Genomic DNA, 19,263 nt, shown 5'->3' with positions numbered 1-19,263 from the left:
CTTAATCCAATTATCTGTTGATGGACATTTAGGTTGTTTCCATGTCTTGGCTACTGTGAATAGTGCTGTAATGAACATGTGGGTGCATGTGTCTTTTTCAAGGAAAGTTTTGTCCAGATATATGCCCAAGAGTGGGATTGCTGGGTCATATGGTAGTTCTGTGCACAGTGTTCTAAGGTACCTCCATACTGTTTTCCACAGTGGTTGTACCAATTTACATTCCCATAAATTGGTTCACTTTTTAATTTTAAAAACTTTAGAGAAACCAGGTATAACTAGCATAAGTAAGAAGCAGTGTCACTTGCCATAAATAGAAGATAACTGGAAAGATGAATTCTCAAAAAACAAATATCGATTACATCCTAGCTAGACGTTTTTATTAGTCAAGGCTCTGAGTTTCCTTTTGTTAAAAAGGGAGTTTGGGGAGTTCCCATCATGGCTCAGTGATAACAAACCCAACTAGTACCATGAGGCTATGGGTTTGATCCCTGACCTCCCTCACTAGGTTAAGGATCCGGCGTTGCCATGAGCTGTGGTGTAGGTCACAGATGCAGCTTGGATTTGGTGTTGCTGTGATTGTGGCACAGGCTGGTCGGGCGGCTGCTCCGATTCGACCCCTAGCCTGAGAACCTCCATGTGCCAGGGGTGCAGCCTGAAAAGACAAAAAAAGGGGGGGGAGTTTTGCCAGGAGTTCCCACTGTGGGTTAGTGGGTTAAGAACCTGATGTAGTCTCCTCGAGGATATGGGTTCAATCCCTGGCCCTGCTCAGTGGGTTAAAGATCCAGCGTTACCATGAGCTGTGGTGTAGGTTGCAAAAGCGGCTTGAATCTGATGTTGGTGTGGCTGTGGGGTAGACCTCAGCTGCAACTCCGATTCAACCCCTAGACCGGGAACTTGCATACACCACAGGTGCGGCTATGAAAAGGAAAAAAAAAAGTGGGGAGTTTGCTCATTGTCATGAAAGTCTAAGAAAGACTGAGAAACTGTTTCAGATTAAATGAAAGTTTAGAGAAATAACAGATAAATGCATATAATCCTGGACTGAAGCGTGGATCTGAAAATCAAAATTACTGAAGTGATTTTATTGGGACAATTCACAAACTTTGAATATGGACCACATATTAGATACTGGCTTAGTGTAAATATTACATTTCCTGGATTTGGTAACTCTACTGGGACTATGTAAAGGAAAGGTGTTCTTAGGAGGTACACGAAATATTTAGGAAGATCATAATATTGGCAACTTATTCTCAAATGCTTTTTTCAAAAGTGTGTGTATGTGCATGATTGTATATATACATATCCACATATGTATGGATATATGTGCGTATGTATTTTGTAGGTTTGTGCGCACACACATACATACACACAGAGAGAATGCAGAAATGGCACAAAGGTAAGCAGTTGGTGAATCTGGATAAAGAGTATAAGAGAGTCTTTGCACTGTTCTTGCAACTTTTCTGTAGGTTTGGATTTTTGCAAAATTAAAATTAAAAGCCAGAAAACAAATGAAAAAATCTCTTCCAAGTGTCCCTCCAATATCAAAAAGCTCTCAAATTTTTTAAAAGTTCAGGAAGGCTTCAGTGTTGGTTGAACACTTCTATTTTTTTTTTTTTTACAAACTATTTAACAACGGTTACAATGTCTATCAAATGCGAAGAATGACATGTCCCATGCCGTCATATTTGTGTTGATGAGACAGCTGAACTGAGGTTAGGACGATGCTAGAATTGCTTTGTGTGGGCGTCCTAATGTTGTGATATTCGGTGTCTGTGGAGAGGTGGTTATTTATACAGAGCTTTGAGAGTCCGGTCCGGTCCATGGGCCTGAGGTCCAGATGCTCTTAGGATGTGCGGACTGGTAATAAAGAAAAAACATTGTCTTTCGAAAGGGATTAGCAGGTGTTAGCCAGGTGTTAACGACAGACGAATACCAGCAAGAGACCTTCTCAGCAGAAAGACTGACAACCAATTGGGAGAGAAGTGACTTTCTCACTCTGTGATTCAGGGTTTCAGCCCAGGGTCAGCCACCCCGTGGCCTCGGAGGCCCAGGCCCCCGTGCTTCCCTTGCGTGTTTCTCCCCATCCCGTGCAAGCCCAAGCTGTGAGACTGTTTTCTCAGCTGCAGAGTGGAGATAACACACTACAAGCCAGGTGCCAATTTGCGAGGGTCGCCCTGCCTGCTGAGGTCTCTAGACAATACTGACTTGACTCGCCACCCCCACGCACAGTCCAAGTCCTGGGGAGACACCAATGTCCTTGCAAAGATGTCATCGGATTCCTGGGCCCTTACACTCTCATTGTCACCTGCGCCTCCACTGCCTCCTGTCTCAGCAGACTTTTGCGGTCTTGTGGCAATTCCTTTGTCTTCACTCTGCAAGTGTTCAGTTCCCTGTTGTGATTTCCAGGGCACGCACACACACACACAAACATACCCAGACACAGACAGACACAAACATATACAGCTAGAGGTACACACACTCAGGAAGAAAGGCACATAAAAACAGACACATCCAAGCATAGACAGACACAACGATACACACAAACAAATGTTCACACACAGATGCACATCCAGACACTCACACCCAGACGCACACAGATGCATGCCCTCCCCCAACAGACAGGTCCACAGACATATACAAACTCACATGCAGACACACACCCAGACATTCATAGAGGCGCAGCCAGACACACATGCCTAGACACACCCAGGGCACACACAGATGCTCACCCCCACACACGCAGATAGACACACAGTCTCACACCCAGACATACACAGAGGCACTCCCAGACACACAGATGCACACAGATGCACTAGATCTGAGTGTGTGGTAGACTTTACAAGGGTTTTGGGGTCTGGAAGGAGTTTGCAATACAGACAACCGATAAATGAGTTTCAGGGTCATCCTTCCATGTCCTGGAAACATCCTTCTCTTTTTTTTCTTTTACCACCCCCTCCCCCCCTGCCAATATTCTTCTCCGCTTTAACCTTTTCAGAAAAAAGGTTATTGAAGTAGAGTTGATTTGCCATGTTGTGTTCATTTCTGCTGTACAGCAAAGTGATTCAATTTTATAGATTCTTTGGCACATACTCTCTTCCGTTATGGTTTATCACAGGCTATTGAATATAGTTCCCTGTGCCAGACAGTAGGACCCTGGTATTTATCCATCCTCTATATAGTAGTTTGCAACTGCTAACCCCAAACTCCCAGTCCTTCTCTCCTCATTCCCCCACCCCTGGCAACCCAAGTCGGTTCTCTGTGTCTGTGAGTCTGTTTCTGTCTTACAGATAGGTTCTTTGGGGTCATGTTTTAGCTTCCACATATAAGTGGATATCATATATGTCTTTATCTGACTTAATCCACTAAGTAGTATGGTAATTTCCCAGTTCATTCATGCTGCTGCAAATGGCATTATTTCATTTTTGATGACCAGGTAGTATTCCGTTGTGTATACATGTACCGCATCTTCTTATCCATTCATCGGCCTAGGGACATTTAGATTGTTTCCATGGCTTGGATATTGCAAATTCCACCTTTTCTTAAAAGAACAACTCTTTTCTTCTCAACTTCCCCATTTCAAGCTCTGCTCTGGACAGTCCCTCCCAAGTTTCTTCTCTCACAAACATGCTCTGCTGACGAAGAGGCCTTCCAATCTGGCCTCTTCCTCTCATATCAGGTTTCGTGAAGGAAAAGAGCAGCAAGGAGATTGATTTCCTCACTGACGTGAATTATGCCACATGTCCTCACACGACCAAAAACACCGGCATGGTGTCTTGGTCCCTCCTGGCTGCTATAACAACAATGCCATAAACTGGGTGATACATACACATTTAGTGCTCACCATTCCAAAGGCTGGTGGTCCAGGGATGATTCACCGGCAGATTCAGTGTCTGGTGACAGTCCACTTCCGGATTCATAGACACCGACTTCTAACCATGTCCTCACATACTGAGGGGCAAGGGAACACAAAGGGACCTCTATTCTAAGGGCACTAAGGGCACTAATCCCCTTCACAGGGGCTCCACCTCATCTCCAAAGGCCTCCACCTCCTAATATCATCATGTTGAGGATTAGGTTTCAACAGAAGAATTTGGGGGAGTGCATAAACGCTTAGAGCACAGCATATGATTACGCTCTGTCTGTTATTAAATTTATGGAGGTTCTGGCCTGGTGGTAGTGGTGATTTCATTTACCGCTGCTGCTGGTAGGGCCGTTGGCAGGACCACGTGAAACGCAGTGGTGGTTGTGGTGGTGACTGTGGGTTTAGGATTCTTTTCTTTTTTTTTTTGGTTGGCCACACTCAGGGCATATGGAAGTTTCCTGGCCAGGGACTGAATCTGAGCTGCCGCTGCAGCCTGCATCACAGTTGCAGCAATGCCAGATCCTTAACCCACAGTGCCAGGTGTGAACTCCTAGGATTCTTTTCTAAGTCAAATTAGAGCCTAATGTTCCTGGTAATTGGTGCCTCATCTCCTCAAACACAGCAAGCTCCCTTCTGGCTCAGGGTTTTGTCCACATTGTTCCCTCTGTTCTTCTCCATTTTTGATGCGTTTCTCTCCTTTTCATTCCTCGGGTCTTGGTGTCATCACCTTAGAAATGTTTTCCCATGATTTCCCTCATGCTCTTTATCACGGCTCACAGTTATCCTCATTTTCTTCTGTACTTTATGTCTGGTCTGTTCTCCTCCCCTAGAAAGTAAGCTCTCTGAGGCTGAGAACCATGTCCGAAGTTCGTCATGACATCCCCAGAGCCAGCATAGCACTTAGTATGCATGGGTGATTGCATGAAACACCCTACCTCAAACCTCCCCCAAGAAATGGATAACTCTTAAGGGCCTTACTTTTTTTTTTTAATTTAAAAAAATTTTTAAATTAACATATATTTGATTTACAGTGTTGTGCCAATTTCTGCTGTAAAACAGAATGACCCAAAGATATACATACACATTCCATTTCTTATATGATCTTCCATCATGGTCTATCCCAAGAGACTGGATATGGTTCCCTGTGCTACACAGCAGGACCTCATTGCTTATTGCATCTACTAACCCCAAACTCCCAGTCCACCCCACTCCCTTCCCCCTCCCCCTCAGCAACCACAGTCCATTCTCTATGTCTGTGAGTCTGTTTCGGCTTTGTAGGGAGGTTCATTTGTGCCATTTTAGTTTCCACATATAAGTGATATCACATGGTATTTGTCTTTTTCTTTCTGACTTACTTCACTTAATATGAGAATCTCTAGTTACATCTATGTTGCTGCAAATGGCATTATTTCATTTTTTTAATTATGGCATAGTAGTATTCCATTGTGTATATACCACACCTTCTTAATCCATTCATCTGTCGATGGACATTTAGGCTGTTTCCCTATCTTAGCTATTGCGAATAGTGCTGCAGTGAACAGAGGAGTGCATGTATCTGCCTGGATATATGAAGGGCCTTACTTCTTATATCAGGTTTTTGTTTGTTTGTTTGTTTGGTCTTTTGCCATTTCTTGGGCCGTTCTCATGGCATATGGAGGTTCCCAGGCTAGGGGTTGAATTGGAGCTGTAGCCACCGGCCTACGCCAGAGCCACAGCAACAGGGGATCTGAGCCACGTCTGCGACCTACACAACAGCTCCCGGCAATGCCAGATTGTTAATCCACTGAGCAAGACCAGGGATCGAACCCGCACCTCATGGTTCCTAGTCGAATTCGTTAACCACTGAGCCACAGCAGGAAACTTCCTTATATCGGTTTTAGAATGGACTGTTACAGGTTTGCTTCTAGAAAACCCTATCAGTAATAACTAGGTAAATTCAGCACCTCGTTTTTACAAACGTTTTCTTTAGACTTACAAAAAAAGTTGCAAACACAGCAAATAGTCCCTTACAACCCTTCACCCAGGCTCTCCTGATGTTAGCATCTTTTATAAGTATAGTACAGTTGTGGAAACTAAAAAAATTAACCTCGGTACAATATAATTAACCCATAGGCTTTGTTCAGATTTCACCAGTTTTTCCTTCTAACATAATTTTTCTGTCCAGGGTCTCACATTGCATTTGGTCATCACGTCTCCTCGATGTCCTCCAACCTGTGACATTCCTCAGTCTTTCCTTGTCTCTTATGCCTTTGATATTTAAAAAAAAAATTAGAAAAAATTGATCAAGTATTTTGTAGAATCCCTCAATTTGGGGTGTGTGTGTGTGTGTGTGTGTGATCAAGTATTTTGAATCAAGTAAATTGATCAAGTATTTTGTAGAATCCCTCAATTTGGGGGGGGGGGTGTGTATCTTCTCCTAATGTAACAGGTGCTATGGGTTCTAAGGAAGGATACACAGAGGGAAGTGTCCTTCTCATCAAATCGTGTCAGAAATCCATAAAAACCATGACTTATTACTAGTGACGTCACTCTCAACTACTTGATTACTGTGGTGGCTGCTGGCTTTCTTCATGGTCAAGGTACTTCTTTTTCCTTCATCATTAATACATATTTTGGGGGATAAACTTTGAGACCATTCTGTTATTCCTCACACTTTTGCCCACCTCAATTTTAATGTCCATCTGTGAATTTTACCTGAGGCAGTTCTTACTGTGGTGTTCCAATGGTGACTTTTTATTTCTCTCATTCCTTCTACATTTATTAATTAGAATTCTTTTTTAAGGTAAGACTCCATTCCTTCTTCTTTCCTTCCTTGCATCAACATGGACTCATGGGTATTTATTTTATTCTACGGCTTATAATCTAATACTATTATTATTTTGTTGCTCTATTTGTTCCAGCTTTGACCATTGGGAGATATTTTAGTTGACTTCTATATCCTTTCAGTAAGCCCCCAAACTTTTTGGAGTAATTTCCTATTTTCTGGCACTACATGGTGTTCCAGGCTTATCTTGTGTTTTCCATGCCCCAACTTTGGAATCAACCACCTTCTCCAAGGAGCCCTGGTTCCTTTTATTGAAGATGGTTGTTTAGAAACCAAGATCTGAGTGGTAAGTGTGCTCATTGCCACTGGGGAATTCTTGCTTCTAGGTTTTCTCAGGGTTCAGACCTTGGAAATATATTATATATAATCCATGCATATACACATTTTTCTATATCTATCTACCTATTTATCTTTTTTTAAAATTTTAGTTCATATAGATGCTACTGATTTCAGTTTCATTGCTGTAAGCTGAATAAAAGCTTCCCTCTTTATTTGTAATTCTCCTGATTGTAACTTAATTTGTTTTTTAATTGGAGAGCTTGATAAATTGTGAAAAATGTTCCCTTCTCATCCCTGCCCTTTTCCTTTCTCTCCTGGAAGTGGCTGACATAAGAGTGCAACATTGATTTCTAGATGTTGCCATCATAAGCTAAACAAAAGAGAACCTAATAACATTCACGGTCCTTCTTAGTGCCAAAAAAGCACTAACTACAGACTTTATCAGCAATGGGGTGCATGAGGGTCAGCTCCGACTCTGGAATGTGAGCTCATTGTTCCTGCCAATGAGTCAGTAGAGATGGGAACGCAAATTTATTCAAGCAGTCGTGTATCAAAATGGTTCTGAAAAAAAAAAAAGTTTTGCCTTTTTTCTGCTCCAGCTCTCTGGAGAAAACTCTTACCCGGATCACTGCTCTTGCTCCTAGAAGCACCTTGCCTCTGACTGGCTGCCTTCTTACAGCTTCTTGGATTTCTGCCCTCAGCCCCTCCGAACACACATGCTGTCCTCTTTCCCTCTGACTTCCCATCTTTATTTCCATTTTCACAGACGTTTTGAATTTTCACCTAAAAGCAAATCCCAGCAGAAAGCATTCATGCCTGGGTCTTCAGAACCTTCTCCATCAGAGAAGCCAACTTTACATTTTTAAGATTTTGTTGTCTGAGGTTTGGTTTTCCTCTTCCGTTCCCTGTTCCTGTAACACTTAGGGTGTGGGGGAATGTTCTGTTTTTCCGTCCTTTCATAACAGCTTGGAGTTGTTCAGCATAAAACCTCAAGGAATTCTTGCAGAAAGCCCATGTTTTTGCCCTCCACCCTTCAAATATGTGGAAGATAAGTAAGGAAGAGCAAAAGTGGCTCATTCTGATGGCATATGGAGAACTTTTTATTTGAAACTCAAAAGCCTGACTCTTTTAGCTCCCTTGAAAAGAAAAAAAAAATAAGCCTGTTGGAGGTATGATTCCTTTTGGTGCTATTACCAACAATTCCAGTAGCCTAGAGGCCTATTGCAGCCCTAAGAAGAAAAAAGGAAAAAAAAAAAAATGAACCCAGAATGAACCCAGAGGGGCAATGATGTCAAGTCAGCGAGCGAGGGAGCTTGGGAGAGCCCATGTTTTCTTAGCTGTATTCAGGAAGCCCAGATGGAAAGGTCTTTTGCAGCCACAACTTCCTGGGGTAGCTTCCTGGGGGTACCAGGGAAGCTAAATCATCATAGGCACTGAACCATCAATGAGACAATGAAGAAATGCTTTTGAGAATTCCAGGAATACCATCCGTTCTTGGAAGGAATGCTTAGGAAAGTCACTTAGGGCTGGCGGGAAGGGAGGAGGACATGGTGAGTAATAATATTAACAATAATAGCCATGGGGGTATGCTAAGCCATCGTAATAGTAATAAGAAGGGGATGATGGCAACAGTGATAAGAGCGCGAGATTGGCTGGAATTTAATTCAGTTCTTCCTTATGAGCCAAGCGCTATGCATCCATTTATTGTGCACATTTTACCCCATTGAATTCTCACAACTGTGTGAGGCAGGTACTGTCACTGATCCCGTTTTTCATCTAAGAAACTGAGGCTCGCAGGGTGTTAGGCATGGGGCTTGCAGTCACAGAGCTACAAAGTGGCAGAGGCTGGATTAGCGTCCCCGAAACTGCTTTCTGAAATACTTCACTATGTGGTCTTCTTGGGAGAGTCCACCTTGTACTCTGAAGGACGTTGGTTTTGCTGAGTGAGGTGTACAGGTGGCTGTGGCTGATGCTTTAGCACCAGCGCCCATGATGCTAGTTAGGTGGCCTAGGGAAAGGAAGCAAAGGGCCCTCCCTTCACAGGCAGCACTCTAATGGTCCATTGGTGGGACCACACTGTTGGGGGTGGCCAAGGACCATCCAGAGAGGGGCTCATCAAACTGTGTATCCCAAGATTTGGCCAGTGTTTGGAGGCAGTGCGGCAGGAAGGGAAGAAAGTGTACCAGGCAGAGGGACCAGCAGGAGCTAAATCATGGAGGCGTGAAATCACACAGTGTGGGCTGAGAACCACAAGGAGTTTGGTGTGCCTAGAAGCGAGAGTTCTTGGTAGAAGGGGAGACAAGAAGGAGCCTTGCATGAACCAGCTACCCCCAGGGTTTTATTTTTTTTATTTCTATATTTTTTGTTTTTTTATTATTTTTTTTAGGGCCTCACCCATGGCATATGGGGGTTCCCAGGCTAGGGACCGAATCAGGAGCTGTAGCCACCCGCCTATGCCACAGCCACAGCAATGCCAGATCTGAGCCAATCTGCCATCGACACCTCGGCTCATGGCAACACAGGATCTTTAACCCACTGAGCAAGGCCAGGGATCGAACCTGCATCCTCATGGATGCTAATCAGATTTGTTGCTGCTCAGCCATGACAGGAACACCTAACCCAGTGCTTTAAAAAGCAGGCTTTAGAAACAGGAGAACCTGGGCATGAACTCCAGTTCAGCCGTGTACTAGCTGTGTGACCATAGGCGATGTTTTAGAACTTTTCTGAGTTTCAATTTTCATACTTGGAAAAGAGTCAGATAAAGCCATATATGTTAGGATCAGCAAGGGGAGAGCCCAAATGCTGATCTTGGATTCCACCATTGATGAATGGATTTGCCAGGATGCACATCTACTTTCTGTTACACATACAGCTTAATGGTTCAGAAAACTGCTCCATGGTCTTACTTAATCACACAGATTTCAGGTCACTAAACCATATTTGCATTGTGATTTTTCTCTCTGCACATGTCATCCCCAGGCTATGGGGCCCTCCAGGGTAAGGACCTGTCCCTCTCTATCATCATATGGTGGGTCAATAGTAATGCAAGGGTCTCAGGTTTGCCGAGGCATCAGAATCACTGGGGAGTCCCGGGAAGCTGCAGGGGGCTGCACCCCATCTCAGCACATTGCACCAGAATCTAAAGGACTGCTGCCTGAGCTTGCTCTTTTGTCTGTCTGGGGTTTGACCATAGCAGAAAAGTGTTTCTTGAGTGAGTAAATGAGTAAATGACCATACTGTCTGTATGACTCAGGATGGGCTGATACATACAATGATACCCATCAACTCCCAACAATAAAGGGTTGGTTCTCACTCACGTTATATGTCCATGATGGATTCTCTGCTCTATAGAGCAGCAACCAGAAGTGACACATACTCCCTCCATTCACACTCCTTTGCTGGGAGTAGTCACGTGACCCCACCCACGTGGCCCAGAAAGTGGGTTCCAGCGTGTGCCCAGAAGGTGGGGAACCAGAGGTCATGGGTGAACCAGAGATGACTGCCAGATTCTGTGAAGCTGGTATCCTTAACTTCATTTCAAAGTGCGACTTAAGAAGCTTGGTCAAGACCAGATAGCAAATACGGAGTTGGACTTGAGCTCTTTTCCTATTTTTTTTTTTTTTCCTGGCTCAAAGCCATATATATTTTTTCTTTTTTCTTTTTTAATGTAATGAGGCTGGTTGGTGCCTGGCATTAAACTTAGTGGTTAAAAGCCTGAGCTCTGGATTGCCTCCAGACCTTCAACTCTGCCACTTACCAGATGTGTGAGCTGGGCAAGTCACATCACCACTTTGCACCCATCAAGGAGACAGTCAAGGATGGGAAGCGCAACGAAAGGATGTGTTTTCAAATGAAGTGTTTGGGACCAGGTGGGGCTTACCTGAGTGGGATTGATATTGGGTGGGGGTGAAGGAGGTTGGTGTCAAAGGTTGCCTAGGATTTGGGGCGGCTCCTGACACACCCAGGAAAGATGCATGCCTGTTCCCCATAAGTTGCTTCTTCCCTCCCTGTACCAGTGCGCTTGTTTGGACTGCAAAGAACAGAGAAGCCGGCTCAAGCTGATTTAAACCACGTGCATTAGCTTGGAGAAGGGGATGGCCAGGGCCATGTAAGTCTGGGGACAGTCTAGCGGCTTGGTGATGTAGTCAAGGACCCCAAATCTTTTGGTTCTCCACTTTGCTGCACAGACCCTACCTTATCCCACAGTTATGGAAGAAACCATGGATGGCAGAAAGTTCCCCTCGACGCTGCCCCCCAGTAAGTTTCTCCCCAGTCTCATTGGCTCCAACTGGCTTTGGCCTGTGGGAGGTCAGCATTCTGGGTAGAAATGCTACCTGATTTATGCTGAAAGGGGAGCGTGATACAAGATGTTAGGGATTCCACAGAATCATTGGGAAGGCTGGAGAGAAGAAAATGAGGCTAAGCTTCTAGGAAAAATGCCCTAAACCACACTGCAGGCCTGGCCCCATCAGCTAACCACCACCCTGCCTGAGTTTGCTGTCACCACAACCACCGCTGCCGTCAGCATCCGTGCGGTTTCTCCATCAGGAGCTCAAGCCTGCAACTGCCATCCCAAAGCTGGTCACTTGAGCCACTGGTCACATCCACAGAACTGAGGTTCACAACTGGATTCAGTCTCATGCAGCACATCTGGCTGGCAAAGCCCAAATCATACCCCTTGTCCTAGTCGCAAGGGAAGCAGGAGATTTGCAACCTGATTTCTGCACTGGGGTGATGGGACGTATAATGTGAGATTTCCTCAAAGACAGATTGGCTAGAGGTACGACAGCTGTGTCATGACAGCCTGCCCATCCTTGACCAAGCACTGGTGGGGCAGAGGGGGCAGGAGTCCATAATGAGCGTGGATGGGACAATGGGGAAGGATAGGTATGTGGAGACCAATTGCATTGTCTCATCTGCCTCCAGCAGGGTTCCCTCCCCTCCACGGTCCCCACCTGCTCAGGGTGTGTACATGCCTGAGAATTTTTTTATTTAATGTCCCCAGTCCACTATGCTCTCCCACCTTCCTACTCTCACCAATTCCTTGCTGATCCACCCTGGCCCTATCTTCCCAGGGCTCTCCACCCTCCTCCTTGCCCAGTTCACGCCACCAGTACATCCTCCAGAGCTCAAGTTCAAGGCAAGTTCTTTCCTACCTTCCAGCTAGCTTTTTTTTTTTCTTTGTCAGTTGCTCTTTCTCTTCCTCCCCCTCTTCTCCTCTTCCCTCTCCTCTCTTTTTCTCCTCCTCCCCCTCCCGTTTTTCTCCTCCTCCTCTTCCTCCCCCTCCTCCTCCTTCTTCCCCTCCTCCCCCTTCTCCTCCTTTGCCACATCTGTGGCACGTGGAAGTTCCTGGGCCGGGGATTGAACCCTAGCCACTGCAGTGACAACACCTGATTCTTAACCTGCTGAGCCACAGGAGCACCCCTGTTTTCCTTTTTCATTCCATTTATCACATTTTAAACATTTATTGGTTCAATTACTTCATTTACACCTCTTTTCTAGGCCATCATGTGATAAGAGCATGGACTCTGTCTTCCTCACAGCTACTAACACAGTAATTGACACTTAAGGGCTTAAGTTTTTATTGAATCAAAGAGCATTAAACAAATCCCATTATACGTATTTATAAAATTCCTCTCCGATCAAAGATTTTAATAGTACTTTTTGGAAACCACAAGTTAAATCCTTAGAGGTGTACCTATTAGAATCACCCTGATTTTTGGGTCCATCTATAATGCTCTTAGTGGATCCTGTTATATCACCCCTGCCCTGTAAGGATCACTACTACCACAGTGAGCTGTTGCCATTGGTGGGAACATGTGACATGCCTTTTATCAGGGTAGGAACTAACTTGGGGGTACCATGGCCTGAGTGTGGTGGCAGCTTCAGTTCTTATGAAAACTTTCCCTGTGACGTCACAGTAATTATATTCACCCCGACCTCACCAAAATTCTCTTAACAGGTTTCAGCTTAGTTAAAAATTTTTTTTCTTTTAGTTTTTTGCCAACAACTTAAAAATATTCGGGTGGTTTTTTCCTATATAAGAGGAACCTATTATAAAACCTTTCTATTCCTGCCAATCTGCCAGGAAACTGGGAAGAGAGAGCACATTAGAGCTTCAGGAGAGTCTGGTGTCTTTCTCTGCTCAGAAGCAAGTGCAGGGGTTTTGTCCACTAAAGAGCAGTGGATTGAGGAGTTCCCGTCGTGACTCAGCAGGTTATGAACCACCTAGAGGATGTGGGTTCAATTCCTGGCCTCGCTCAATGCCTTAAGGGTCTGGCATAGCTGTAAGCTTCAGCATGGGTCACAGATGCGGCTCGGATCCTGTGTCTCTGTAGCTGTGGTGTAGGCTCCAGCTGCAGCTCTGATTCGACCCCTAGCCTGGCAACTTCCATGTGCTGCAGGTGTGGCCCTCAAAAAAAACAAAACAAAACAAAACAAAAAACAGTAGATTGTTTCCAGTGCACTAGGAACTAATTTTATTTTCCACACCTGAGCAGATAAGGTCACAACCTCCACGTCGATTTGGAATTGATATTGGGAGATGGAGAGAAAATCAAAGAACTCAGACGTGTCACCAGTATAATAATAGCTATAATTTACTAAGAGCTTCGTCTGTACAAGGCACTTTTCTCCATGCTTCACATAGTGTTACTGGGTTCATCCTCCCAATAACCTATGTATATCCTTATTTTATTTTATTTTATTTTATTGCTTTTTTAGGGCTGCACCCACAGTATACAGAGGTTCCCAGGCTAGGAGTCGAGTCAGAGCTATAGCTGCCGTCCTACACCACAGCCACAGCAACGCCAGACCTGAACTGCCTCTGCATCCTACCCCACAGCTCACAGCAATGCCAGATCCTCAACCCAGTGGGCAATGCCAGGAATCAAACCCACGTCCTCATAGATACTCGTCAGATTTGTTTCTGCCATGCCAGGGAACTCCTGTATATCCTTATTTTAGATGAGACCATCAAGGCACAGTCCACCCAGAGAAGATATGGTATCCTAGAGTCTTGACCTCAGGCGATTTCTAGGTTTTCTGCTTCATGAAGACACAGGCTTTTGAGGCAGGCCTTTCTGTCACTGAGGCCAACGTTTGTAGGTCTGGAACAGACTGACCTGGTGGGACCCCAGCCCTCTCACTTACCACCTATGTGTACCCTTGGCTGGGCAACTTCTTTCCCCTCTTAAGCCCTTGGGTTCCCCATCTGCAAAGTGGGAACAACCATACCTCCTCCCAAGAGGATTATTGGGAGGAGTAAATAAGCTAATGAATGGACAGCACCTGGAGCAGAGCTTGATACCTTGGACCTGCCCATCAAATGTAATTTCCCCTCCTCTCTCACTTCCTCCATTGGGGGGGTTAGGTGATGTTTGCACTTGCAGGGCACCCATAACCCCTGGCCCGTAGGAAGTGGCATTATTTCTGGAGAGAGTGGACAGGCTTGCAGGGTAGGCAGGCCAACGTTTGCTGAGATGGATGTGACTGTCACGTGGGTTGGGCAAGCCCAGGCAGACTCTGATGCAAGATAAAGGAATAGCTAGAATCCCTCAAGGCTTTCGATTTCACAGCAGCTGGTTGGCCCAGAGATGCTGGCTCATGGGACTTGAGTGCAAGGCAGTACTGGGATCTGGGCTCACACCCAGGTTCAAACCCATCTTACTGTGGAGACTTAGGCCAATTTCTTCATCTCCTTGAATCTCTATTTTCCTATGACTTAACTTCGAAGAATATTGGTAGCGACCTTGAAATAAATGCTAGCCCCTCTTTATTATTAAAAAAAAAAGTAATTATATGTTAAGATTTTACCCCTAGCAAGAAGTCTCATCTTGCTCTGTGCCCCCTAATATAACGTACCTTCTGGATCTATGTCCTGTATCCCATGCCACCATGCTCTCTACCATCAAAATGCCACCAGTCTAAAGAGGAGACAAACGAAAATAAATAGATCGTTTTCCGGGCCTTGTGCAGGTCTGGCACATGGAGGCCTTAGGAAGTTCCCGTCATGAGGGAGAAGCATGTTCCTGACAGCCCTTTTAGCAGCGCCTCCTCTTACCTGGTGGAATCTCGGGAGGAAAGCAAAGAAGGGCTGAGATTTAGCGCCCTCAGCGGAAGAAGGAACAGGGACAGGGCCTGGGGATTGTCGTGGAGGCAGGAAAGCTGGGCTTTGGCTTGGTCGTCAGACAACCTTGGATGCCAATTCCAGGCTATGTGACCTGGAGGTAATTCCTAACCTGGCCAAGCCTCTATTTTATTCTCTATGGAATGAAGAGGATGGTAATACCAACTTCTTGAGGGCTCTTGTGAGGACTCAGGAGTTGTAAACGTACTGGGCACCCAGGAAGCCCTCCGATACTGGCTGCTAGGATTATTGTTGTCACAGCGGTCAGAGCCTTTGGAAAGGCTCGCAGGTCCAGGGCACCGGGCGCGCGCATGCGCAAGCTCACCAGGCCGGCCAGGTGAGAGGAAGGCGGCCGACCCGCACCTGCTGTTAACCCTTCGCCGTCACGGCGGTGGGCGGAACGGTTACAAGGATTGGAGCTCAGGGTCGCGGGGTCGGATAGGCCTAACGCTGAGGCAAGAGGGTAGCTTCTGGGAGCGCGCCGAACCGGTTCTAGGCCGGGGTCCGCGCGCGCTGAGGAGAGGGCGGGGAAGCGCGGAGGGGAGCGAAGTCTCGCGAGATCGCGCGCGGCGGCTGTAGCGGCGGCGGTGGCGGCGGCGGCGGCCCGGGAGGTGAGCTGCGGGCAGCGGCGGCGGCGGCGGCGGCGGCGGCTGCTGTTGGGGGTTGAGGAGTGGGCGAGAGCGGCGGAGGCCGAGGACCGGGCGGGGGAGCCAGCCGGGAGGGCGGCCCCGCGTCCTGGACGGCCGCCCCAGCCTGCCCCGCGGCTGCAGCGGAGCCGCCCGGTCCGCGCCGTCCCGGGACTCGCGCGGGCGGGGCGGGGCGGCCGGGTCGGGGCCGCGGGGCCGCCGGGGCCAGTCCCGCTCGCAGCCAGTCTCCGCACGCGGCTGGGACTGCGGGTCGCGCTTCGGTGTCCCCCGGCGGCGGGTTGGCGCCGAGGACGCGGTGCTGCTAGCCGGGGCAACACCGTGTATTGAGCCTTAACCGTCTGCCCTCACTTAACTTAGGTGGTTCTGCTCCGTGGCTGCACGGAGAGTTGAAGCGCCCAGCCCAGAGTGCAGAATCGGGGTCCAAACCCAGGCACACCGACTTCACCGCCCCGCCCGGTCCTTGCCTCCCATCCTCCCCACCCCCACTCGCAGGGTTTTAGGGCTCGAGTTCTCCTCGGGTCCCTATTCGGCTGCAGAGGGCGTGTCTGGGTACCCCCTCCCCCCCCCCCCCAGTTGAATGCAGCACGGTATAAGAATTTATTGGGAGAGAGTCCTTGGCTTTTGTCGATTTCGCAAAAGGTCCCTGCTCCCGAAATTGTCAAGAACTTTTGTTTGGCCGAGCGTGGGGGCAGAAGTGGGCTTGGAGCAGTGGTGTGTGCTGGGAATGGGGTGTCAGAGCGAATTAAAGTGCAATATTGGAGCCCAGGGCTTGCTTGAGGCAGAGGAAACTTTTTTAGCTTGTTTTTTGTTAAGCACGTGATTCCATTTTTTGGAGCAGTGGTGGTCAACTTTGTCAGAACCAAGGCCTCTCCCTTTGCAGCAAGCGTTTGTAAAGCCCCCTATACAGCTCTGAAATGAAATTCATCTGTACTGTAACCTACCTCCCTACCTAATTGAAAATCAGTGTGCTGCTCCAATTTAAATGTAAGGGAGGAATTAAAGGAGAACAATATGACGTGCCTTGTCTATGCCCATCTCATTAGTATGCACTGCTGTGCTTGAAGACAGTGTGGACTGGGGTGGTTGTACCTGCTTCTAATGAAAAAGTTTGCATTGAAGAGGTAAAAAATATCGAAGAGCCACACCATATAGGAAAAGGAAAGATCAGAGATACAGATATGGGGCTGGAGGACACCTGAGTGTTGGGATAACCTATTTGTGATCAGGAAGAGCGAACCAGGCCTAGGTTGAATTAGGAATAACATGCCAAGGTAAAGTACAGACTGTCTCAATCAACCTATAAATAATATTACTATAACCCCGCCATGAATGCTGTATTTGATGCCAGGCTACCTTGTAGGGAGTCTTTGGTGCCACAAGCCCTGAGGTATTGCTGCTTGGAGGCACCACTCTGGATTCCTACCACTTATCCCTTATAACAATGAATAAAATATTAGCTAGATTAAAGTTTTTTTGATTCGGTGCTGGTGTCTTCATCGTTTAGATATGTTCAGCATTATGGCCCTGCAGTACATGGTGTGAGGTAATAGTCACTCATTTTCAGACATTTGATATCATTCAGTCTCAACTTCCCTCACTTTAGGTACCTTCTCCTGAACTACTGGGTTTTGTTCATAATTTCTTGTAAAAACTATTCAGTATTATGTTCTAAAATAATGCCAGTTGATGGTGATTAATCTGGCCGGGCATTCACAAGATTCTCAGGACCAGGACAAATCTTTGCCCATCTAGCCCGTGCATTGTGAGGTCAAGCATCCTGACCCTCAAACACTAAATACCAGTGGTGTCCCCCAGTCACTTTGATAACTAAACGCATCTTTTAGAGTACAGGTCTAGCTCCCTAGAGATCCACTCTAAAGACGTCTCTGTGGTCTACTCAGTTATAACTGGGCAAAAGGAGGGGCAGAATTTAACTGACACAGTTTTTGTTGGAAAAAATTTTCCCTCTTCTTTCTTTCTGATAACTATATTAGAGAAGTTGGTTAGTGCATATTTTACAAAGATGAAAATTAAAATGACCTATAATCACACAATCCTCAGTCCTCCTGATACTCATTAGAAATTCTTGTCATGTGAAACTCTTTTAGTCTGGCTGCAATGGGAAAAATGCAAATTGAGTTAAGAAAATTCATCCAGGACTATTATATAGCTACGGTGTAACATTATCAATTTCTTCAACTCTTGTTAAATCTACCAAGGAAGTTTATTTTTCCTTTTTGTTAAATAGTTTCTTTGCTCTAAGATGTTTATTTATTGTTCACTGCTTGTTACTTTTGAAAGGTGCTATGGAAACAAACATTTAAGTAAAGGCTGTTGTCAAAATAGAAGGATATATTTTATACTGCCTAGAGATAAATACATGGAATACTTTTGGATTGGAAAATTATCTAAATTAAGAGTGATTGAGGAGTTCCGTGAAAACCTGACTAGTATCCTTGAGGACACAGGTTTGATCCCTGGCCCTGCTCAGTGGGTTAAGGATCTGGTGTTGCCATGAGCTGTGGTGTAGGTCATAGACTCTGCTCAGATCCTGCGTTGCTGTGGCTGTGGTGTAGGTCGGCAGCTACAGCTGCAATTCAACCCCTAGCCTGCCTCGGGCCACTGCCATAAAAAGACAAAAGACCAAAAAAAAAAAAAAAGAGTGATTGATTTTTATTACTTGGAGCAAGCAGTATCATGTTCCAGGTTAGAAGGAGGTCACTCCTTTTCCTTCCTTTTTAAATCACTGCTTTTTTAAAAAATTCACTTGTACAAAAGTGAACCAAGTGATATTGTGTGGATGTTGAAACTGTTCCAGGGTTTAGGTGTGGGGACAGATTGTGGATGGACATGCATAATTATGCATATATCTCTGAGATTTATAATTAAGCGGTTTCACTGATTTTTAAGATTCATATCTGAGGTGGAATTGTATCTTAAAATTGACATGTCATGGTTTCATTGGCAACTTTTCTTTCTTAGTGGTACATAAAATAAGAGAGTCTGAAAATGATGGCATCTTAGATGCAGTGAAATAGGGATATGGAGAAATTTCAGCACATTGATTAATGTTTAACACCAAAAACTTCATCCAAAGGATGACTTGCAAAATGAAGATACAGGCCAGGCCCTTCCATCTAAACTAGTTTCTTTACTTGGAAGATTCCTATAAAGACTTTTCCCCCGGAGTTCCCTTCATGGCTCGGTGGAAATGAATCTGACTGGTATTTCTGAGGATGCGGGTTCAATCCCTTGCCTTGCTGAGTGGGTTAAGGATCCGGCGTTGCCGTGAGCTGTGGTATAGGTTGCAGACGTGGCTTGAATCCCCAGTTGCTGTGGCTGTTTCCTAGGCCAGTGGCTACAGCTCTGATTCGATCCCTAGCCTGGGAAACTCCATATGCTGTGGATGGGGGGCCCTAAAAAGACGACAGTGCCAACAACAAGACTTTTCTCCTATGTAAAACGAATGGAGAATCAGTGTTTGTAAATATTAAGAACCATTTAAAAAAAACATTTAGAAAGA

Source organism: Phacochoerus africanus, chromosome 5 (genome assembly GCF_016906955.1).
Source record: "Phacochoerus africanus isolate WHEZ1 chromosome 5, ROS_Pafr_v1, whole genome shotgun sequence".
Taxonomy (NCBI): domain Eukaryota; kingdom Metazoa; phylum Chordata; class Mammalia; order Artiodactyla; family Suidae; genus Phacochoerus; species Phacochoerus africanus.
This window is presented reverse-complemented; position numbering follows the sequence as displayed.